This window comes from Panthera onca, chromosome C1, assembly GCF_046562875.1.
Source record: "Panthera onca isolate mPanOnc1 chromosome C1, mPanOnc1 haplotype 2, whole genome shotgun sequence".
Taxonomy (NCBI): domain Eukaryota; kingdom Metazoa; phylum Chordata; class Mammalia; order Carnivora; family Felidae; genus Panthera; species Panthera onca.
In genome coordinates, this window is record NC_138346.1 from 96,876,457 (window position 1) to 96,901,477 (window position 25,021).

The 25,021-nt window shown below is 41.3% G+C and overlaps 1 protein-coding gene and 1 pseudogene across 3 annotated transcripts in view; both read left to right on the forward strand.

Moving 5' to 3' along the window:
* The window catches only part of NCKAP5 (NCK associated protein 5), a 968,925-nt gene that overhangs the window by 147,487 nt on the left and 796,417 nt on the right, over window positions 1-25,021 (forward strand). The window lies entirely within an intron of this gene.
* On the forward strand, window positions 2,323-2,399 carry LOC132674053 (U6 spliceosomal RNA; annotated as a pseudogene).

Genomic DNA, 25,021 nt, shown 5'->3' on the forward strand with positions numbered 1-25,021 from the left:
GTGTGTAAGGAGCACCATGAAGAAGCTGGAGGTAGAATGTGCACTGAGGTGATTCGAGAGCTTGCTTCAGTAGCACATGTACTACAACTAAAACAATGGGGACAGTTTGGTGGGTGAGCAGAGAAAAAAGGGGCAACCCAAGGATATTGTCCCATACCCTCTGGTAATAACTCATGTCATTGCTGAATTGGCTTTTCCTAGTCAAATTGACTAGGCTCAAGGATGCCTCCATACCTGGCAAAACATTACTCCTGGGCATGTCTGTGAGGGTGTTTCCAGAAGGGATTAGCATTTGCATCAGTAGATCCAGTAAAGAAGTTTGCCCTCATCATGTGATTGACTGAAGACCTGAGTAGGACACAAAGGCAGAGAAAGGTCATACCTGCCATTTGCATGAGCTGAGACATCCATCTTCTTCTGTGCTTGTAAACTAGCACTCCTTCTTCTTAGGACTTTGGAGTTAGGCTGGAACTTGCACCATTAGTTACCTTGGTTCTCAGGACTTCAGGTTGGGACTGGGGCTACAGCGCTGGGTGTCCTGGGTTACCAGCTTGCAGACAGAATATCATGGGGCTTCTCAGCCTCTATAATTACAAGTCCATCCCTTATAATAAATCTATATTTATATGTATATTTATATTTACAGAGGGACAAATTCTGACAAATACACAAATGTAGATTTCTACTGTTTTATCTTCAGTTATTTCACCCCTGTTCAGTGACCGGAAGTAATTCCAAAGCAGGGTTCAGCAAACTTTGAAAATCCAGATAGTAAATCTTTTAGGTTTTACAGGCCTATGAGCAGCCACAACTACTCAACTCTGCTGCTGGAGCAGGAAAGCAGCCACAGACAATACGTGAATAAATGGACATGACTTATGTTCCAATGAAACTTTATTTGTGAGGGCAGCAGCCTGGATTCTAAAGGATATTTGTACATGGTAAATAGGAAACTTGAAGGTCTAGTTCACTTTTCCTGGGTGCTGACTTTCTGAGTAGTGACCTGTGTTTACCCTCACGATGCACAATATGCTGAGACAGGCAAAGGAGCAGGTTTAGGAAGTCAAACAATGATATATATACCCAAGTACATGAATTTGGGCAAAGGTAACTATTTTAGAAAGCTCAAAACTCACTGAGACTTTTTCTAAATGCAAAAGAGGGGCATTATTAGTGTTGCTCAGTATAGCCAGTGGCTTGTGAATACTAACCAAGACTGTGTTTTCGTAGTGTTCCTGGCATGCCTGTAGCTTTCTTGACTCTTGGTGCTATGTTTGAGCTACCTCTCACCATAGCAATGCTATACAGAGCACAAATCACTAGGTTGCTAGAGGTTTCCAGCTACTCAAATCCCAGCTACCTGTGACCCCTTCTACTAATGGAAGCCTATGTGAAATATGGTTTACTCAGTGCCTCTCACCACTGGGCAAAGGTCAGCTTGCCCTCCAGGAAGCCTGACCTTTGTGCTCTGATATCAAGATTGTTTGAAATTTTTCAAGTGAGCATCAAGTGGAGGAAGGTCAATAAATAAGAGGGAGGTTTTTATTCCTCAGCTACATTATCCCCCCCAACAGGGCTGTTATCTTAGCTGTCTCCTGGATATCCCAAGAAGAACAGAGACCATGCTCTGGATCCAGGTGTGGGTGGGAAGGTGTGGTGCTGAGGATCCAGCCAAAGCTCATTTTTGGGAAGAAGCAATAGGTGGGGAACAGACTGGCTTTGGCCTGGGTTAGCTACCTTCCCAAAATGTTGTGCTGAATCTTTGACTGCTCCCCTTTGACAGTAGGCAATGGTGGAATGAGAAAAGTGTCAAATGCTTAAGTGAATACCTAATGAATCTGCCTTGCAGCCTAGCTGAGCCTATCATGGTAGGTCAAGAACATGCTGGAGGAATGTCCTGACCAGCTCTCTCCAGCAGCACAGACACCTGGGGGCTATGGATTGATTTGGTGCAAATGGGCTGGGAAAAGACAGGGAGGCTTGGCCAGGTAGGCACAGCCCAAAATAACTGGTTGCTAAGGGTCTTAAAGGGGCCCCAGATGAGCAGGAAAATATCAGAACCCACCAAGAACAGTGCTGGGAGGGAGGCTGGAGATATGAGCAATATTGCTGTTGAAAATAATCTGAGTGGAAGGCAGGACAAAGGAGCAGAAACAGAATATACCTAAGCAGTGGACATAGAGTATGTTGGCAGTGGGGACTGGTAAAGTCTACTGGGGTGCCTGGCTGACTCAGTCAGTGGAGCATGTGACTCTCAGGTTGTGAGTTCAAGCCCCACATTGAGTGTAGAGATTACTTAAAGATAAAAAAAAAAAAATCTTTGTGCTTGCTTCAGCAACACATATACTAAAAATTGGAGTGATACGGAGAATATTAGCATGGCTCCTGCACAAGGATGATGGTAAAGTCTACCCTCCAAGCCACTTTAGCAGACAGCTTAGCATGTTCAGGCAGTGACCATGCACTGAGTATGAACCAGGATGGCTCTCTTCCCTTGGTGATAATAGCTGAAATTTACTGAGGCTTACTATGTGCCAGGACACTCTGCTCAGTGCTTAAGATGGAAATTGTCATTCACTAATGACGACCCTTAATTATTCCTATTTTATGAATAAAACTTCTGAAACTTAACAGGTTAAGGAACTTCCTCAGGGCTATAGAACTGATGTGTGGTAGACTTGGGATTTCAACTCCGTTGTGGCTGCCTCCAGATCATGCTGTCACTCCACAGGTAGCAGCTCAGAAGCAGTGACTGGGAGTGTATGGCAGTGACTGGGAGCTCCTTGCATTGTGCTTCCAATTGTAAACAGCCCCAGCTTCAACAGGCTAGAAGTATACAGGTGTATCAGCACATCTCCCATATCTCTCCCTGCTGATGAGACAGACCAGGCCTGATTTTACTAAAACAGTTGTCAAAGGGTTGGAGGTTGGGAGGGAGATACAAAGAATAAAGAATGCATATGTTGGAACTCAGTCTAGGTCTGACTTCTGGTCTTGTGCCTTTTCTGATTAACCAAGTCTTGGAACCAGCTTCCACAGAGATTAAAGTTTATGATAGTGTTTATATATATAAAATCTCTCTATAATATATCGTATCTATAACTTTGTGTTTTTACCTACCTGGGGACTCATTGTGGTGTATACATGTACTAGATGGAGATATAGAGTGGATTGGGAGTAGAGTAGGGAGGAATTATGGATTACAAGGTGCATCCAAAGTATAGCTGTCACGCAGTATGCAACAGGTTTTATAACTTGAGTGATGAACTGATCACATGGCTGCACATTCTTTTGGGTGAGCCCCTGAGTGATGGGGTTGGGTAGAGTGCCAACATCATTTCCCCTGAGGGAATTCCCCCCAAAATGCCATTTGCTTGCCCACCAGTTGAAATTGATGCCCCCTTCTCTGGTGTTACACAGAGGAATGACTCCCTTCAGTATGGTGATGGCTTACCCTGAATGGCTTCTCTTCCCTTCTTCCTTCCTCTTGTCATTGAAAGTAAGGCAGTCTGTTGCCATAATCCTATATTCCGAAGTTTTTATTAAAATGCCCTTTCCTGAGCTGCTATAATGTTTACCTCTGGTCTTTATCACTGCGTTCAACATTTTGTCACATGCCTGTCTGTCATAAATTGAGGTTTCTCAGTGTATTTGACATTTTGAATGCTGTATTTCTTTGTTGCGAAGTTGAGGGTGTTCTGTGCATTGTAGGATATTAGCAGCACCCCTGGCTTCTATCCACTGGATGCTAATAGCACCTTTCCCCCAACTGTGACAACCAAAACTGTCTCCAGACATTGCCCAGTATCCCCTGGAAAGCAAAATCAGGCCTGACTGAGCTGAATTGTAAGGTCCTAGAGGACATGAGCCCTGTCATACTCACATTTGGGTCCCTCAAGTTGGACACATGAAAAACATGCTGTGCAATGAATGAATGGATGAATGAATGAGTGAATGAATGAGTGAACTCACAAGTTAGTGGCCATTTGTGAACTCAGTACACACTATCAGGAGGTATGGATATGGAGTAAGGGGGCACTACCTGGAGGAGGGAGGCACTGAGCGCTGGATCAAACGTTTGGGAGGGTGGACGACAACCTTTTCAGTTTTACCAAGGGTGATTCCAGTGTGTGTATAAAGACTTTTGTTTTACATCAGAGATTTTTAACATGATACCTCGACCGTCTTGAGTTCCAAGGTGCTTGATTGGGCAACTTTATGAAAAGGCTCCAGGGGTTTTGAATTCTCTGAAATGCATTGTATTAAATTTTATATGTATGTGCATATGTACACTTTTTTATAGGGAGGGAGTCCATAGCTATAATCATATTCTCAAAGGTATCTGTGACCCAAGAGTGATTAGGTAGCTTCCTCTGTCATTAGTCTAGCAAGCCTGGTCCATAAGACCTGCACACAGATGGCTGACCTTACCCAGGTCACAAAGCAGGATCTCAGAAACACCTGGCTCCATCACCTGTACTCACCTGCTGCAGTGAGTGCTGTCTGCCTGCTGCAGACATAGACCTATACATACTTGGGGTCTCAGAGATCACTTAATCAAGATAGGAACTGGAAACATTTTGAAAGCCCTTTGTAAATGCTCTGTTATTTATGATAAAATGATACTGCGTTGTAAGAAATAGGTACAAATAAGCAGCGACATTTGCTTGGAGTGTTCTGTGTTTTCTTAGAGCTCAGGGATCTGCTTGTCATTCTCCTGGTGTTTCACCATATTTCAACAATGGGAGTCATCAGATCATACAAGTTTCCATGGCAACTGAGGTTTCTGTATCCTCCTCTGGCAGCCTAAGATTGTTCCCGTGGCAGATTCTCTAGTGTTTTGTCCATAACAAGAGGTAGAGCTTTTATCGATCTCCTTAGAAGCTGGTCTTCCAACCCAGTAGGCGTGTTCTCCCTGACAGGTGCGTGTTTTCCTCTGTAGTGTTCCTAATTGATCAGCACTGGAACTGAGCACCTACTAAGGTCACTTAGCACTGTGAAGTGCTATTTCTTAGCACTCAATTAGAAATGCAAAACATGATTTCCATTTTACGAAGCTTTACAAAATATAGTCACATATATACAAATCATAGTAATACCAGGAGGTATACAGTGGTGCAAACAAGAGTGATGGGATTTAGGAAGGAGTTTGCTCTTCTGACTGTATTGATCAGAGAGGGCTTTCCCAAGGAGGACAGCTTTATCTCCATCCATGAAATTGGTCCAAATTTAATCTGTGGTGTCCCTGAGGTCCCTAAAGAAGAAGTTTATTGAGAAAACCACAATGTCTTAAAAGAATAGAGTATGACTCAAAGGTGCCTGGCTTATACTTGAGGAATTGCCGAGACCCTAAGAAAGCTCTATTGTGATCCTGAATTATTGTCTTAACTTTCCTCTTGTCCCTCTTGCCATCCCTCCCCCATCCTCTTACCCACGCTTCCTGGTACATCACACAGCTAAATCATTTTGATTTCCTTTCTTCTCATTTTTCAGTGTATGCTATACCAACTGTACATATATATTAGCTGTATTTCAGCAGCCTGTCTCACACTAATTTACCATCCTCTAGTATAGTTCATTATTCTCAATTAATATTTAGTAAGCATCCACAGAGTTCATGGCTGGGAATTAGGCAGCATTTTCACTTCCCTTTCTATTGCCATGTTCTGTTGCCTTGGCTCAGCTTAGCCAGTATTTATGATCTTTCTGCCAGTTTTCTATTCATGTGACAGCCCTCATACTCATCCCAATTTCAATTAATATTTCAAGAGCAAAACCAGGAGCCATTGTATTAAAACGCTTCACTTAACACCAGATGCACTGCCTCAATGCTGTCCCTTTCATGTACTAATTTTGCAATTCTTGCCTAACACGGAATCCCATTTGTCTGGGCTGCTCTCTACAAGCCCAAACAGTGGTTCCTCCTGGTTCCTTTGCATTCCAGGCAGTTCCAGATGTTTCCTCCTCAAAAATTTCAGTTCCTTAACTAGGCTTAATGGATCATAATTGTCCACTTCTGAAGATGCCTCTGAGGTTTGCTTGCCTTCTGTCTTTCAGCACCTTTCTAGTCCTTGTCATAAGCAATTGTCTTCAGCTTGGTAGGTTTCCTAATACAATTAATTCATTGACTGCTCTCATGCACATAGATGCGTTGAGGGAAATAAAATCATTTGGTCTGATAAACTCTGGGATCCATCTGTCAGAGCCAGCAGATAAGTAGGTTCTGTTGGCCTTTCTGGGAGGAGGAGCTATTGTCATAGGCCTGCTGTCCCTGGGGATGGCCAGGTCATGAAGGCTGCCATAATCTGGTGTGAGTGGGCACAAGGCTGAGTGCAAAGTGTTTGAAATTACCAGCCAGATGTGGCGGCAGTAGGTAGCTAGTCTGAGATCTTGTGGGCCAGGTTTGGAGCTCTGCTGATAGGTCCCTGAGGCACAATATCTGACCTACTTCCTGTTTGGTGAGGTCTAGCAAAGAGGAAGAGAAAGTAAAAGAGAGCCAGATCTAAAGTGGTCAGAATTTTTCATCCTCTTAGGAGGACCTTAGGAACTTTACATAGTTTTTCCTACAAAGACTGCATCAACAATATTATTTCCTTATTTACTGCATCAGTTGAGGTCCTAGGAGGAAACTGATGGCACACTCAAGACAGTTTGTTTGGGGCGCCTGGGTGGCTCAGTCGGTTAAGCGTCCGACTTTGGCTCAGGTCACGATCTCGCGGTCCGTGAGTTCGAGCCCCGCGTCGGGCTCTGGGCTGATGGCTCGGAGCCTGGAGCCTGCTTCCGATTCTGTGTCTCCCTCTCTCTCTGCCCCTCCCCCATTCATGCTCTGTCTCTCTCTGTCTCAATTTATTTTTTAAGTTAATTTACTTTTTAAATTTATTTTGAGAGAGAGGGAGAGAGAGAGCAGGGGAGGGCAGAGAGAGAGAGAGGGAGAGAAAATCTCAAGCAGGCTCCATGCTGTCAGCACAGATCCAGAGGTGGGGCTTGATCCCATGAACCGTGAGATCATGACCTGAGCCAAAATCAAGAGTCAGACACTTAACCAGCTAGCTGAGTCACCCAGGTGCCCGTGGAGGACAGTTTAATAAAAGGCCTCTTACAAAGGCGGGGCAGGATGTAGGGAACTCAACAGGATAACAGGGCAGGGGAATGACGTAACCATACAACTATGTGGCCGGAAGGAGAGAGCCACTTAGTAGCAAGTGTCACCTTAGATAGAGAGATGCAGCCAACCAGTGTTGGCCCAGCAGGGTGGGGATCAGGGCATGAAAAGTCCACTTCCCCACCCACTCTCCAGGGCCTTCTGGCACCTCCCATTTGCTGAACCCACTTGGAAACCAGAGGGAAAGGGGCCTACATAGCATCTTGGGGGCATAGAGCAGGGTAAAGAAGGATAGAAAGTGGATGTTTAGGGGCCAACAGAACACATTCAGCACATTTATCTTATTATAATCTATACCACACCTAGTCTGGAATGGGAAGAAAACACTATCGTAAACAAGATTAGGTTACTATTTCTATATTATTAGAAACAGTTTCCTATGAGTTGCTTTTGAGCCCATTTCCTTGGAAGTTGGTAACAACTTGGTTTAACCAGAACAATATGATGTGGTATCTTCACAGCACAAGTTCCACATGGCCAGTGACACTGTCTTGTCTAAGAGGTCCTGATAAAAGTGCCTAGTGCAATGCTGTGGGGTGGCTGGAGTGTCATATAATGGATTGATCATTGCATTAGAACTCCAAGTCTGCATATTTGAACTTGAGGTGAGACCTTCAGTAGATGTGTGGCCTTCAGCAAGTTTCTTAAACTCTCTGAATCTCTGTCTCCTTGATAGTGGGTTTGCCATGAACATAAGAGAAACAAAGACTCAGAAAGTTGTCTTGGAGATTGTAGGACTCTATGCCAATGAAACGTATCATATTATAGCCATGATGGCTTTCCTCACTGCTAACTTTCAGCCTCTCAAAACCATAAGCAGCAGGGTCAGCTTCAGGAAAAGCACATACGAAGAGCCTACTGTGTGTAGGGCACTCGTTTTAGAGGCTGCAGAGGAAATAGATGCCACGTAATGTAGTAGAAAGAGCTTGGGCTGTTAGAATCAAGGGAAGGGGGTTCAAATGGAGCACACAACATAGTGCTCGGCGTGTTACCTCCTCCTCCTCCCTGAAAATATGTGGAGCCAGCTGACGTCGCAACTCCAGATGGCAGTTTTCTTTGTCTGCAGATGGAAAGAGACATTCAGAAAAGACTTTTTTCTAAATGTTTGATTTGCGTATATTCATATATGATCTTTAAAAACCGAATGGCATATCCATGATGTGACCAGCCAGAAATGTTCCCCAGGTGTTAGCTACAGGTTGTATCAGACAAGACCTTGGATTCCTTTCTTCTGAGGCCAACTGCCTCAGTAGTCCCCTGTTAATGAGCTGTACTCCAGACCTTCTTATATGGAGCATTATATTTTTCTGGAACTTTTGGCCTACTTCTCTCACCCTTGAAGCTCAGCCAGTGTCTATTTATTTATAACAGGCAATTTTATTCCAAAGGCTTGCAGAAGTGCCCATAGCCTTATAAACAAGTGTACAATGACTCCCTGTGCACAGGGTCCTGCTGGGTCCTCGGCCCCAGGCCCTCTGCCCCTGATAGAATCAGGCTGGAGACTGGGCTACAGAGCCGAGCTCTCTTTTGTTTGTCTTATGCCTTCAATTGCTTCGAGCTGTGCCAACTCGGAGCAGTGGGAGACTTGATTTGGAGAAGGGGCTGAAGATCATTTCCCATGTGACTCTCTCTCTCTTTACTTCGAAGGGGGCAAAACAGACTTAGAGAGTTCGAAGCAGGAAAGATTTTCCGCTACATAAAGAGAACGCAAGAGGAAACAGGGTCCCAGTGGCCTCTTGCCAGGCCCCAGGAATGCGCCAGCCCTGGGAATTGGCCCCTGGCCAGCCTCCTCAGAGGCTGCTGACTTGGGAAAACTGGCTCTCTGGCCGCTGCCAAGAATGCAGACAATGGTCTTTTGGTTATTTCACTTTTGAAAGTTAGGCTTTTGTTTTATTATCACCAAAGGTAACATTTATTGGGCACCTATGTATGCATGCCAAAAGATAAAATGCATGATTGGAAGTCAGTGTAACTTAAACCGAGCAGAAACACCAGGGTCCTCATATAATATTTTAGGACCTGCTTCTAATTAGGGCCTAATCCTCTACTCGGGTATGTTGGTACCTTGGATGTGAGCACTGACTGGTACTGAGATTCTAGAATTAAAATTAGTTTTTAAATGCTAAACTGAGCTGCATTATGTCCCTTGAAAGGGCTGACATGAAGCTTATCCAATTGTCATTTGGTTGAGAAAGGACTTTGAGAAAATGAAGCACAGGACCACTGGGTTCTGAGGAGGGAAAGAGACCACGATCCAGCCATTGATTGGGGATACTGGATTCTGGGGATGGAAGGAGGAGGGACCAGTACACATTCCCCTCAGTGTGTGATCATTTAGTATGGAATGATGATGATGGTGTTAGTGAGTAATCAGATGACTTTAAATCATTCCATATGGCTTTTCATTTTCATCTGACTTGGTGCTATTGATAATAATAATTATAGCCAATAACATACTTATTATATCCTGGGTGCTGGACTTAAATATTTTATTTGTATTAGTTCATTTAATTTTCACAACAACTCTACAGGGAGATACTATAGCATCCCCTTATAGAGATGAAGAAACTGAGGCTAAAAATGAAATAACTTGTCCAAGATCTCATGACTAGGAAACTCCGAGGTCTATCTTACCACAGCACTCATGCTGCTAATACCTGTACCATCTAGGTGTACCTTAAGCACATTTCAAAGTTGGGGGGAGCATGCCTCTCTGTGCTTTGATCAGTGAGCTTTCTGGCTTCCCCTTCCTCTGGTGTTGGGGTTGGCTTCTTTCTAAATGCCATCTCAGTGCCATAGCTTCAATGACACTTTTTATGGTGGCTCTCCTCTGTAGTAGTTTCCCTGGAGCTTTTTACTCAGATAACAGTCTGGCCTCCCTTGTGTGTAGAAACTTTCCTGTGTGCTGTGATGAGAGCTTCTACTAGTGTTCCGAGCAGTGCAAGAATGGGGAAAGCTTCTCTGAAGAAGTGCCTGGAAGAGGTGCAGGCCCTGAGGCCCTCATACCTCATTTTAAGAAAGTTCTATATATGTGAATCCAGGTTTATACAAAAGATGCATCCGTGGTTGCTTTTCATCTTTCCAAAGAAATTCCTGACATAACAAAGGACTCCCCAGAAGATTTTTTTTAAAATAGGCCTTAATGCATTTTAAATTGAATTGAATTTTCAAAATTCAATTTGTGGTGGTAGTTTCCCATGGAGCTAAATGTCCAACATCAGACCTTTTTTTTTTTTTTTTTCCCCTCTGTGATGGAAAACAGATCACAGATGATATTTTGGGTTGAAATGCTTTCCCCAGGAGCCCTTGAAAAGCCTGGAGTGCGTGTCATCGTGTAAGGACGGAGTTTTTACTCGGGACAAAGAGCAAAGTCATAACCAGGAATCCCAGATTTTGATTCCTCCCTGGAGGTGTCTATCTTACTCTGAGCTCTGGTGGGGATGGTCAGCAGTGTGCTGTATAATAAAGAATGGCTGGTATCCTACATTTAATCCAGAGTGACTCCGTTATCTTCAGACTCTTCCTCTAATCTCTGAAGGACTTCTGGCATGTGACTCTACAAAAGTTCTTCCACTGTTGCAATTTATATCCGTTAAATGTTTACTTTTACACATACCATGGAACCCAATCTTCTGGAGAGATGAAAGAGAAAGAAGAAAGATGGAAAATTAACTTAGACACAGATTATTGGCCATTGGTGATGTGCCAGGAACTGCACAGATCCATCATACATATTTTGATTCTTTCTTTCAACATATCTTTTTTGTGGTTGGTTCTTCACAGAATTCTATGGTGACCAAGACAACTGTTGTCCTTCTCTCATAGAGTTGATATGCATCTAATTCTTCCGGCAACCTGTGATACATGTAGCATAATTCCTGTTTCCGAGATGTGGAAACTGAGGCTCTAAAAGGTTAAATAGCTTGCTTAAAATCACCTAAGTTAGCAAGAGTGGGCACCGAGTTTCTGAACCAGAACCAAGTCTGACCAAAGTCACCACAGGCCAGTTTCTTAGTTATTCTATACTCTGTACTATTTGGAATACTCAATTAAGGATCAGATCTGTACTTCTTGGTTAATGAAATCCTGTCTGGAAATAACAACGACAAAAGCTTACCTGGGTGGCTCAGTTAGTTAAGGGTCCACCTTCAGCTTGAGTCATGGGCTCATGTTTCGTGAGTTTGAGCCCTGCATCAGGCTCTGTGCTGACAGCTCAGAGCCTGGAGCCTGTTTGGATTCTGTGTTTCCCTCTCTCTCTGCCCCTCCCCTGTTTGCTTGTGCTCTCACCCTCGATCTCTCTCTCTCTGTCTCTGTCTCTCTCAAAAATAAATAAACATTAAAAAACATTTTAACAAAAAAAATGAGTTAAGTAAAAGGAGTCTTAGTCTTGCAGGAGCAGGAAGAACATTTATCCTTTTTCCTATGTGATTACCAGATCCCAGGGGAAAATTGGAAAAAAGCAAATGCAGTGGTTATTATGAAGGCACAGCCATTCAAGTCACACATGTAGTGTTCAAAGTCCTCTGCTCAGAGAGGATCCAGCTCAAGATTATTGCTGCTGTTGATAAGCGTGTTGCTGCAGGGATCCTTTAGAAAGGAAAATGAAACCAGCTAACAGAAAGGACACACAGCTCCTAGCATTATAAAATAAGACCCGCTCTGCTACTGATTAGCTGTGTGCCCTCCTCAACCCTTTACATTTTGCTGAGCCTCTATTTTCTCCTCTACTTATAAAGTATCATGTGGCACAAGAGCAAAAAAAGAGAGAGAGAGAGAGAAAGTAAAAAGTTAAACTCCAGTACCAGGGAGAAATGTGATGAAGTAAGAACTAGGAAATGGAACAGGGATTTTAACTTGTCCATAGTCTACCATAGTCTAGCCCAGCAGAGGGGAGCTTTGAGAGATGGTCCATGAATGGCTGGGAAAAAGGAAAACATGAATGATAACAGTCACTCTAATAAAGAGAAAACAAAGTGTCATTGCTGGAGGCACTGGCTTTGTTCCTTTTATGTGTCCCTGCAGCCACTAAGTAAAGCTTTATCCTGGCAAGTACTATAAGTGATCCATACACTCTCTTAATTAAATAACCAAAGATGGCACGTTCCTGAGAGCTGGAGGTGCTCAACCACTCTCAAGAGGCCCAGGAAGCAGGCTCACTCATTTGTACACAATGGAAGATCTTTCCTGAAGCCTGCCACTGTCCAGAGCAAGGAAAAGGCACCACATCCCTCCACAGGGAGATTTTTCATTTCTCAGACACACCTGGAAGTTCACCATCCATTCTTCCACTTATCAAATTTTCATTGAGCACCTTATGTCTGAGGCTCTGTGCTCCTATTAAAATCTTTAAAAAATATAGCTATATTAAAAATTCAGCATTTTTTCTCTGAATTTCTGCAATGCTTCCTTCAGAACTCTGGTGGTGAGAGAGCCCCAGTGGGGAGCCACACAGATGGAAGTCATAGAAGCTTAAAGCACGCGCTTGAGGAGTTGGGTTCAGGAGGCTTTCCTCCCTTTGGCTGTGTATGAATACCAATAATATAACCTCTGTATATGACAGAAAGAGGAATGAAGGTAGAAAACTGAGTCAGTCTTGAGACTGGAGTAACTCTCTACAGTCAGGCAAGGACACAACTCCCTTCCAACACGTGGATCCAATTTCTTCTTTGCTCACTCAGCCCTCAGAAAGCAGCTAGCATTTATGTGATGTTCCAGAATGAAACAGAGCAGTGGCCCATAATATACCTTTGGAGGAGGCTTTGCAAAAGCTACCGAAATGGTAGATCACAAACTAAGCATTGTATTTTCTGCTTATTTCCCAAACTATATAAATACAGCACATTCGGGAAAAGGTGCCTGTAAACTAGATGAAGCTATGTGCACATGGACTGACAGAGCCGTCATGGAGTTTTGAGATGTGGGGGAAACCCGAGGCCAGACACCAAAGCAGTGGCCATTCAGTTGTGACAAGTACATGATGTGAAAAAAAATGTAGGGAGACTTGATGCTTTCATGAAGCAAAGACTGCTTGTCCAGTATTGTTAATACCCCTTCCTTATTGAATTTTGTGGTTTCTGATCTTGTCACATGGTTCAGATATTCCCAGGGGGACTGGAAAAGTGTAAGATGTAACATGGTGGTATTTCTTGAAACTAATTATCTGAGAGAATTAATGGAAAATTGAATGGACTAAGGTTTCACACTTGAATAAGACTCACCATCATCCATGACAACGTACAAATTGATCCATTAGAAAAGTTAATAACTTTGCTATTGTTAATAGTAACTAGTTTAGATCTGACTATCAGGAGTAATCAAATCAATATTTCTGTGTCCATCATCTTTGTATACACACCTAATGAACAGACTAAATAAATGAATAAACAACTTTAATTCTGAGTATACAACTGAAATGCTTGAGCTCTCTATTCATGCTCTATACAAGAAAAAAAATTCATTAGTAAGTTAAATTATATTTGTGGAAATCTCAGTCAAAAATGTGTCTGTGGAATCTAAATTCTAGTACTTATTTTCAGGGGAAAACTTCTAAGGAAATAATCTTTATATCTTAGTCATTGAGTTCCTTAGATGGAATCGAAAAGAGTTAATCAAAGACTCCCTTCTATAATTACACTTAGATAGGTAGATTCATTGTATTGGTTTTTGAGTCTTGGAACTCATTTTGATCTCAAGCTTCTATAGGAAAAGATATTTATAGTTCTCATTGCCATGTCCCCAACATAATGCAGTGTCCAGCACATAGTAGGGCTCAGTAAATGCCTAGGGAGTGAATTGCTGAGTGGCTCTGGGCTCCACACTCTGGTCCCAGCTTTTTCACTAACTGGATGAGACACTCTGGACAATTCTCCTTTCCCTTCCAAGCTTCAGCTTCACTGGCTTGTCTTTGTGATAACAGGTTGGGTCCCCAGTGACTTGTCAAGTTCCTTAGAGCTCAATGACTCTATGATAGCAAGTGTCTTGTACAATGTGAGAGATACCAAAGAAAGGAGAAAAGAAGATTTCAGTTATCAGTGTGTTCCCAGCAAAAGATGGGTTTCAGTGACTGAGCAAGAATAATGGGCCTCTTCTCTGTGTTGCATTTAAATAAGTGATAAAGGTGGAAATTTCTAATGATGGGACTGTAGGCATCAGTGAGCAGAGAAGAGAGAAATATTATAGGGAAAGAAATTTATGTCACAAATATATCACCATTATAAGAACCCTAAGGTTCACTTCTGAGGGAAATTTAATATTAGATAATTTATACTATCTAAGAATTAGTTATTTGCTTAAATTCCTTTCAAATGTTTCAAGATAGACCTTTTAAAAGTCAGTTTGTAATCCCAGTTTAATGTTTGGTTTTCCCATTTTGCCCAAAGCCACCCTATAAACTTTTCTTTTTCTACTTTTTAAATTTTAGTTGATACACAATGTTGCATTGTTTCTGGTGTACAACATAGTGAATTGACAAATCTGTTATGCTATGCTGATCCCAAGTGTAGCTGCCATCTGTCAGCATACGACACTATTACAAACCATTGACTACATTCCCCAGGCTCTACCTTTCATCCTCATGACTTATTCATTCTCTAACTGGAAGATATTCTCTAACTTATTCATTCCCCTTCACCCATTTTGCTCATGTCCCCATCCCCCTTTCCTCTGGCAACCATTAGTGTGTTCTCTGTATTTATGGATCCATTTCTGGTTTTTGTTTGTTTATTCATTTGGTTTTTTTTCCCTTAGATTCTACATATAAGTGAAATCATATGATATTTGTCTTTGTCTATCTGACTTATTTCAGTTAACATAATACCTTCTAGGTCCATCTGTGTTGTTGCAAATGACAAGACTTCATTCTTTTTTTATGACTGAGTAATTTTCCATTGTATATCCATACCATATCTTCTTTGTCCATTCATCTATCGATGGACACCCTGTTACCTTTAAAATCAATTTAAGGATCCTGTTTTGCCAAGGGCATTATTGGCTCATCCAGGTGTGGCCCTTCCATTTGACACTCTGATATTTGAGATAAATTATTGCTGTGTCTGGTTTGCAGAACTTCTACTCAAGTTGTACCTCAGAACTCTTTTGCTTTCCAAAATTCTGCAGAAAGACATGTGTCAATGGAGCAGTGTCTCCAATCTGATAAATATGCTTGAGTTGTAAATTACAAGGAAAAGCCTTGCCAAAAGTCACACTTTTGTGAACTTCAGAGGGGTTGAATAAATGGTAAGACCTCACTCATTTGGAAGATTTGGAGTACAGTGACTACCCTATTGAATATTTTTTAATATATTCTTTTTAAGATTTATTTATTTTTGAGAGACAGAGCACAAGCAGGGAAGGGGCAGAGAGAGAGGGGGACAGAAGATCTGAAGCGGGCTCTACGCTAACAGGAATGAGCCAGACGTGGGGCTCAAACTCATGAACCATGAGATCATGACCCCATCGAAAGTCAGACGCTCAACCGGCTGAGCCACCCAGGTTCCCCAAGTGAGTATTTTTTTTTTTTTTAAAAGGACGAAGCTTAAGTCTTTCCAAATTTAAATTATAGTTGAATTAATAGCAAATAGAATTTTCCTCTGTCTGCTTTGAAAAATGAATTATCTCTGTATTTAAGAGTCTGGGGTTTTTTTTTTTTGTTTGTTTGTTTCTCTTTTTCTCTTTGTTCATTTGTTTTTCTTAAATGCCACATTTGAGTGAAAGCATATGGTTTGTCTTTCTCTGACTTTTTTCACTTAAGTAAGTGATTGCCAGAGGGGAGGTGGGTGGGGGATGGGTGAAATAGGTGAAGAGGATTAAGGGTGCCCTTACCTTGATACACACTGAGAAGCATATAGAATTCTTGAATCATCCGATCATATCTACTTGAATGTAATATAACTTCATGTTAATTACACTTGAATAAAAATAAATAGAACAAAAAATAAATCAATGATCTGTGGTTGGCATTGCTTTTCAAATCTAAAATCAGACCTCCGAGTTGTTAAAAGCAGTCTGTGTCCTTTTCATAAAATTCTGTGTTTTTTGCTACAAGATGACTTACACTCTGAAGATTTCAGATTGAATAATTATACACTTCCAGGTAATGAAGTCCAGACTTATAAATGTTTAAAGTATATGCTCTTCTAAATGCTTGTGAATGATGAGAGAAACTCTTTGAAAAAATAGTATTGCATCAGAAACAAATTGGGATCCATTCTTTACCTGTGAAAATCAAGGGATCTGCAATAACACGTGGCTTGTATGTCACTTTTCCTTGGCCATGAGTCATGGGTTGGTTTTTGTGGTTTTTGATCTCTGATGACGTAGCAAGATGTGTCCACCTGGCATGGATTTTTATCACCTAACTTTCTAAAAATGTCTGATTCCATCTAGCTTGTGCATTTTTAGAACCCAGAGATGATTGACTTAAGTCAAAGGACTTGAGTATTTCCTTCTCTTGTGATAGTAGTTTAAACTTGCAAATAAGCTTTGTGAATTAAATATTTATATCACATCCAGATAATAGAAAATTAACCAGACTTTTTTTTTCCCAGTTAAAGTCTGGTTAATTTTACCAATTTGGTACTGGGTTTCAAACCAAAAATAGATAATAATTCTTTGATATAAGTCCCTAAGTGACTTTGGTCAATCTGCCTCACATTTGCAAACAAGAAGATAAAGCTAGTGACATCTGGCAGCCCCAATCCAGTAACTGAAATATTACCCATAACTTCCAAGTTAGTCTTGCAGAGCCTACTTCTCCCCATGCAAAGAAAACAATCTTGGGTTGGAAACCTGTATTAGAATTCAAATAATATTGTCAGCCAGCAGGTTCCTTGAATCAGGAGGTCACTGGCCTGGGTGTGACCGCTAACTTTCAGAGTGGACTGGGTTATTCTTGGAACCATAAACAAATTTATCTATGGAAGCTGAGATAATGACCTATCATAGCTTATGAGATAATCATGTCAAGCTTTAGGATATGAGTTTAATGACCTTTTGGACAAAGAGTACAAACTCCTTCACCTTCTCTAGACCTTCAGGTCAGCATAGCTGAATGCAAGACATAGGGTAAAATCACTTCCTTCTTCTCTTACAGGATGTCTTTGCTGTTTTTGTCATTTTCTTTTTGGTCCTTTATTTATAAATAAATACCCTTTACTAGTTGTTCCATCTCTTACCTCTGCCTCACCTTTCCCTCACACATATTATGCTTCATTACATGTAAATGTAAATACAGACGTCCCCCTTACCTGTGTTTTAGCATTTCTTGGTCAACTGTGTTCTGGAAGCAGATGCTCTTCCTCCTTACATATCATCATCATCAGATAGTTGATAGCAGCCTCATGCTACGTCACAACACCTACATCATTCACCTGATTTATCTCATCATGTAGGCATTTAATCATCTCATATCATCACAAGAAGCATGAGCGCAGAACAATAAGGCATTTTAAGAGAGAGACCATATTCAAATAACTTTTACTACAGTGTCTTTTAATTGTTCTATTTTATTATTATTAGTTGTTAATCTCTCTCTGTGCCTAATTTATAAATTAAGCTTTATTATAGGTATGTATGTATAGGAAATAACATGGTATATATAGGATTCAGTACTCTCCACTGGTTCAGGTATTCACAGTGGGTCTGGGACTGTATCCGCCATGGATAAGAGGGGACTACTCTATCCTGAAAGGAATCCATGAACTTGTCTGGAGCCCCAACGCAGACAATTTGCTTACCAAAAATATGTTTCTCTTCCCGTCCCTTTCAAAATATGAAACTCTACCACTAGCTTTTCTGAATGTCAGGCACAGCTCTCAAATGCTGGGTGTTTACAAAAACAACCTCAAATTTGTGGCATATGTTGCTTATGGACTTTTTCTTTTCTTGACAAAAACGTAAATTGTGAAAACCTGGCATGAAATTTCAAAGACACCATCCCTATGAGAAGCTATGAGATCAGAGAAATGGAAAGTTTTCAGGCCAGAAGGAGTCTTAGATATCTGAATAGATATTAAGCATAAACATAGCTCTGCAGATTGAATTTGCTAATTTTGAACATTCTGGTGTTTGTGTTACCTGAGGGTCTTTGTATCTCTCTGGGAACACAGAGATAAAATCCCCCGTGGTTACTTCTCTATTATTTACCAGAGACAAAAACGTGTTTCTGAGCATAATTAGCTCAGCTTTGAACTTCTTGTTTGCTTTCTTCCCTGTTAGTCACAGTCATATATAAAATTTGGAAATGCCAAAGTTGCCCAGGGAACAAACAAATCTTTTGGAAGTCTAAACAACATTCCACGTGGTTCTCCGTGCTCAGAAATAGCCGCAGCAGGTCTGCTGCTGTTTGAAGCAGCCTCTTTTTATACAGGGAGAGTGTTCTATATGACCAGGTGATCAGTAAGAACCATGGAAGGAGTGTCTAGGAAAGTGAAGAGAGACAGTTCCTCTGTTAGTGCTCTGTTACCTCCCGGTGTTCTTCCTGATGGATGCTCTATGCCAGGGGTTTAGGCTGAGAAACTCTATTCGTGTGCACCTTATTCAGACCATTCAGAGCTCGCCCATGACTGCAGCTTGCATGCCAAATTCTTAGGCAGGAAGCCATAGCAACCTGTTTAATACCAATGTTCAAAACAGTCTCCTTGTAATTAAAGCAGTATTAAGAAAACAGAACCTCTGCCTCATTTTGGCCAGAACTCAAAGATGATAGGCTGTGTTGTACTAGGGCTTTTTCTTTTCTCTTAAATCAAATTTTGACAGTCCTTTATCCTCGAATATAGATGAAGCACATCTGATATTTGGAAAATGAATGTGTGGCATCACATTTTCTATGCTAATCTTCTAAAATTGGCAATTGCCTTAGCTCCGTTATATGTTCTATAACGCTATCAATCTGTATCGTGCTCGGTTTCCATGGGAATAAGCTTGGCACATTCATTCAGCTCAGAATCAGAATTAATTCAGGAGGCTGTGGTTGTCCTGACACTCAGTGCTAAATGATTCTCCTGATAATTAGAAATATAATCTGTGTTGTTTTATTAGACAAACATTTTCCTGGGTTTTTGTTTGTTGTTTGTTTTTCAGATGCCTAATCTTACTGTGTTTACTTTCTGCAAGAAGTAGTTCTTTGCAAAGACAATTGGAAATTCTTTTGTTTTTTAACTTATTCAAACTCATCATAAGAACCTTGATATTTTCCCCTTCTCATAAACTGGTCAAATTTTTCCAAATAGGTGCAGAGTTGTAATCCTAATGCAGCAATTCTCCAATTTGAGACTCCAGCAAAATCCTGTAGAAGGCTCATTAAAACACAGGTGACCGCTCCCATCCCCAGAGTTTCAGATTCTGCAGGTCTGGGTGGGGCCATTAATTTGCATTTCTAACAAGTTCCCAGGTGATGCTGCTGCTGCTGCTGCTGGGCCCCACACCTTGAGAACCACAAGCTTTGTAAAAAGAGACACAAAGCTCAGAAAGCATTTTTTGGGTATTTGCTCTGTGCTTAGTTAGCACTGTCCTAAATTTCATCAGATGGTTCTACTTTCTCGATTATGTGTAAGTTACATGCAAAAGCAAGGTTGTGTAAGTAGTCTAAGGAGTCAAGGAAAGAGAGGTGAGATGGGCTGGAGGGCTCACGGTGGGTTTGGGAGAAGATATTGGGCTGTGGCTGGCCACAAAGCATGTGAAAATGAAATTTTCATAAAGCATGTAATCTTCAGTCAGAAATTAACAGGTAGGCCAGACTTGGGTTCAAGAGGTGCCCCATGTGTCACCCACAAGGTCACCCTTTTTCCAGATGAGCAAGATGTCCTCTTCTACAAGGCTTCCTTCTGCTGTAATTAATCAGGGATTAGACAAGCATGGCTTTGTTAGGTGAGTAATGTCAGCTTGTCTATAAATAATATCACAGAATTAAACTTGTTTGCTAATGTCATTTCCAAAAGCAGTTTGTTAGATATATTTGACTGAAATCCTGGTTAAAAAAACATTCTGGAGCCTTGAATATTGTTAGATTTTGTACACACTCCTGGTTTTAATGAATTTCTGAATAAACAAATGATCTGTCAAAGCAAGTGGGTTATTTAACTTAGATCTTGAGACATCATGACGTTATACGAGGCAGGCATAAAATTTTGCCTGAGAGTAATCAGCAAGGAAATGCTTTACTGTTTGTTTATTTTAAATGTTATGTTTAGCTGGTAACTCTACCTTGGTCTACTATTTATACTACCCAGATGAGTTGGTGGATTTATTCCTAGGTATAATTCATTGAGGCCCAACCTTCCCTCTCCATGCCCATGCCTCTGGATTGAATCCTTCTGCATTATCCTGTTATTTAGTAGTTGGGAAGTCTTTCTATGCACAGATAACTATAGCCCTTCAGAAATAGGCTTTCATGAAATAGCAGTTAGAATAACTAATAGAGCTGCCCTGTCCCTGGACTTGACAAATCTCAGATGAGTCTAAACTGTAATTGTTCTTGGCAGGTGACAGCTGGTCATCAGCTCATTCTGAGTGTGTAAATCTGTGCACAGGTTGCTTGGTCAAGTCCCCTGTCAACTGCACTAAGAGTTGGAGTGTTTCCAGACTGTGTGTCCTTGATGGCGAGAAGACAAGGCATCTGATTGAAGAACTCTGCCAATGATTGTATTTTCAGTTTCCCCTTTCAAACACAGTAATTGGATATTTGTTCTTTCCTTCTTACAGACCAGTTTGTCTGAGTATTGTAGGATGCATTTTCTATCCCTTCAATCTCCTAAGTAGCATTACAGTACAGTTGATTTTTTTTAAGTACTCAAGTGGCTGCTTTCTGGCATCTGGGAGATCAGAAACTATATTATTTGCTGGAAGAATGGAAGGGCAGCTCTGAGAGACAGTGATGAATTTATTTATTCATTGAGTTAGTGAGTGTTAACTGTGTATGGAGGACTGTGTTCTGTGTGTGTGTTCCTATAAATGAAACACGGTCTTTAACTTCAGGGAGAGGTAAGTAAGCAAGTAATTTTTAATCTGGTATTATAGTTGCTATCATAGAAAGAGCAGATGCTGGGGAAACTCAGGATGGGTTGGGTGGAGGTCTGCCTAATGGCTGTAGGGGAATCCTCTCATCCCTAGAGATGAGAGTGGCTGGCAGATGACAGAAGGAAGGACATTTTTGACAAAGAACTGTAAAGGAAAAGGCACAATAGTAAGGAGAACTAGGGTGCTCTGGGAATGGCAAGTGGGTGAGCAGAGCTGGGAGGTGGAGTGTCATCAGAGGAGAGGTTGAACATGAGGATGGAGAGGGTGACAGGAGCCAGATTACAAAAGGCCTTATATTCTGTGATAAGGAATTTAGTTTTCCAATACAAGGACATATAATCAGGATTGCCTTTTAGAATCACACCTGGGAAGGAAGTATGAAAAATGGATTGAAGGGGCGCATGACTTGAGGCGTAAAGTTTGATTAGGAAATATTTCTGTTAGTTTAGGGAAAATCCAAGATGAAGTTATACTAAGACCATGGTAGTGGGAATGTAGAGAAGAAGATTATTATGAGAGAATTAAGGAATTTTAGTGTATGAGAAGTGAGGGTAAGGGAAAGCTGTAAGGCCTAGGTTTGGGACAAGATAAGAAGTTGGCTGTATGAGCAAATTTATTGGTAAGTCTCTGTAATGGTAAGAAGAAATGGAAAGGGGCCCTATGTGGGCCTCTTACTGCCCATCCCAGAGGGGGTGGATTATGCATTATGGTAGCATGATGTCTTAGTAGAAAGGCGAACCCAAAGAATGTATGTCCATGTAGAATAAGCCACAGAATCACCAACTTATTCTCATAAACCCATCCTTCCCTGGTGGAATGAATTCTTGGCCATGGAAGAACAACCTGACCCTATTTCTCTACTTTATTACTTCCCAGAAAGTGAGCAGAGAGGTCTTCAGGTGATAGTGCATAGGGATCTGGCTGGGCTTAGACCCTCCAGAGACTCCCTTTTGTCACTGTCTTTCTGCCTGAAATTGACCTCATCATTTATTCATTACACTCAGTTCTCTTTTGATGGCGCTGCCCATTTTGCTTTATTACTCTTTTCTGTACTATAAGCAAATAGGGAAGTCAGTTATAGAAAATAAGCAAATAGGGAAGTCAGCTATAGATAATAATTAGTGGAAAGTTTTAATTGTGTGAAAGGATGATGACGAACACAAAGTGCAGTGTAACAGCAATATAAGATACACTAGAATCCAGTAGGAAACCCCAAAACAAGATTCTCTTCCATTCACTCATTTTTTGTTACTATTTATTGAGTACCTACTTGTGCCAGGCACCATCAATAAACAAAAATGGATGAAATTCCTTGCTCTCATGAGGTCTACATATTGGGTTTACAAAATATTTCAGTAATGTTCATACTGGCACTGGATTTTATAAGCTTACCAAAGTCATCATGAGGATAATGTGATGGTCTTGAACAAGAATAGTATGGAGGTGTTTGGTCATTGGCTAATTGTAATTTTTGCTTTCAGGCTATTTTTTCTTTTCCTATGCTCATTCTCATTTATTTCTGCCCTGTGGACCTGTACTGGCATTCATGTCTGCCTTATTCTTTGACTGCTTTACATCTATCCACAACACATTGAAGTGTATCAGTAAAATGTAAATCCCATCAAGATCAGAGTACCATTTAGAATTGCACAAAGTTGTTGGACATGTCTATTAGGGCATGGTGACCTTCCCTAGCTACACCCAGCTTTTTACTGCTACTTGGGGAGATATTTAAGATATCACATGGCTCATGTAGAACATGAAATAAATACAAAGCAGTTTGTCAGATTTACCAGTGCAGAGGCCATTAATGACCTTCACCTTGGAAATAAACACATGGAATTCCGATAACCACAAGCTGAGTCACATACACCTGAAACATTGGTCCTCTTCTGTGACTTTTGTTCTAGGCAACAGCTAAATGGATCTGACCACACCCTGCTCTTCCAGTCCAGGAAGAATTTGTCAAAGAGAGGTACTCAGTCTGTGAATTCCCTTTTAAAGGATTTGTGGATTCACATAACTGGACTTTAAATCAGTAAGACTTAAGAGCCACTGAACCAGAAGTTTAGATCAGGAAATGCTTTCTTTTTTCCATATATTGTCTCATGGGTTGTAGCTAATAACTTTATGAGGTTGGTATGATCATTCCTATTTAATAGATGAGAAAACTGAGGCTTGGGGCAAAGAACCATCCTTCTTGGTAATATAACTAGTAAGTGACAGAATCTTTAAATTTTTTTTTTTTTATTTTATATTTGAGAGAGAGAGAGAGAGAGAGAGAGAGAGAGACAGACAGACAGAGCATGAGCAGGGGAGGAGCAGAGAGAGAGGGAGACACACAATCTGAAGGGGGCTCCAGGCTCTGAGCTGTCAGCACAGAGCCAGACGCAGGGCTCGAACTCATGAGCAGTGAGATCATGACCTGAGCCGAAGTCAGATGCTTAACCAACTGAGCCACCCAGGTGCCCCAGTGACAGAATCTTTCAAGGAATTTATCCCTGATGATTCCAAATAGTGCTTTGGGGAGCATGTAGTGCTATTTTCACAGACCACTGATAGGGAACATACTGTGTTATAAGTACTGGGGACATAACTGAAAATCAAAGGCATAGCTCCTTTCCATAAGACCCTGACTCATCTGCTGATAGCAACTCCCATTACTGAGCACTCTTTCTGTACTGTACCCTGTTTACAACTGTGTGATAAGGTAGGTACTAGCATTCTCATCCCATTTGTAGTGGAGGTTGAGAAATTATTTTGCAACAAGTGAGTGGTGAGCTGGAATTAGAATTCACATCTCTCCGGACTCCCAAGACTTTATTTTTACCCAGGGTCTCTCTAGAGATGACATGGCCCTACACACAAAAGACTAGATCTAGCATCTGATGCTGATGGAGCAGATATTATGCAGAGCAGTAGAGTCAGAATAGGTGTAGGGTCACAGAAGAGAGCAAGTCTCCTGGCCTAGAGTGGCTGGGAGGGTCTTACAGAAAGCCTCCAGGAAAACGGGAGTTCCAGAGAGAACTAGCTACATTGCATCATGTTTTCACCTTAACCTGGCCCATTTGGCTTTGGCTGTGTTGGTCATCTTGAGGCCCCTTGAACTCTGTTTGCATCTGAGGTAAGGCTCACTGATCCTCCATCTGGTACCAAAACTCCCTGCCTCACTTTACAGGGATCTCTGCTCATGACTGATTGCTCCTATTACTTGTATTACTCATGAAAACACTTATCTATGCATGTATTGTCCATCTCCCAGGCCGGGTGGAAAACTACACAAGAGGAACTTTTTATTACAATTTCTCTGGTACCTTAACAGGGCCTGATGTCATAGACATCCAATATTTTTTCAATAAATTAATGCATGAATTCATAAATGTATGAATGAATATTGAACTAGATGGATACGAAACCTTCGGTGAATGTGAGCTGAGTTTGAGAATTTTTCATGTTCTCTGTCAGTATCAAACTGCACTCTTTTCCCATTTCCCCATTTTAGTGTTTCGCCTGAAGTTTCTTCTGGTTCTTTTGGAAAAGCGAGCAGGCCTACGTTAGGCCTCTTCTTCAGGAAAACTCCTAGGTCTTAACAGAAATCATAAAACAGATAATAAACTTAGTGAATGCGAAGCATACAGCTAGAGGTTGAGTCCACAAGGAAGACTTGGCTAAAAAGGAACATATTCCTGGAATCAAGCACCACAAACCTTGTAGTTAGCTCTGTCAGTTCTGTTTGCCTGGGTCTCACTGGTTATGTCCAGTGGTATTAAAAATACTTGCTTAATACTGAATGGGGATGCATAACGTGCCTCTTTCTCTCTGTGTCCTCACTTGACTTTCCTTCTG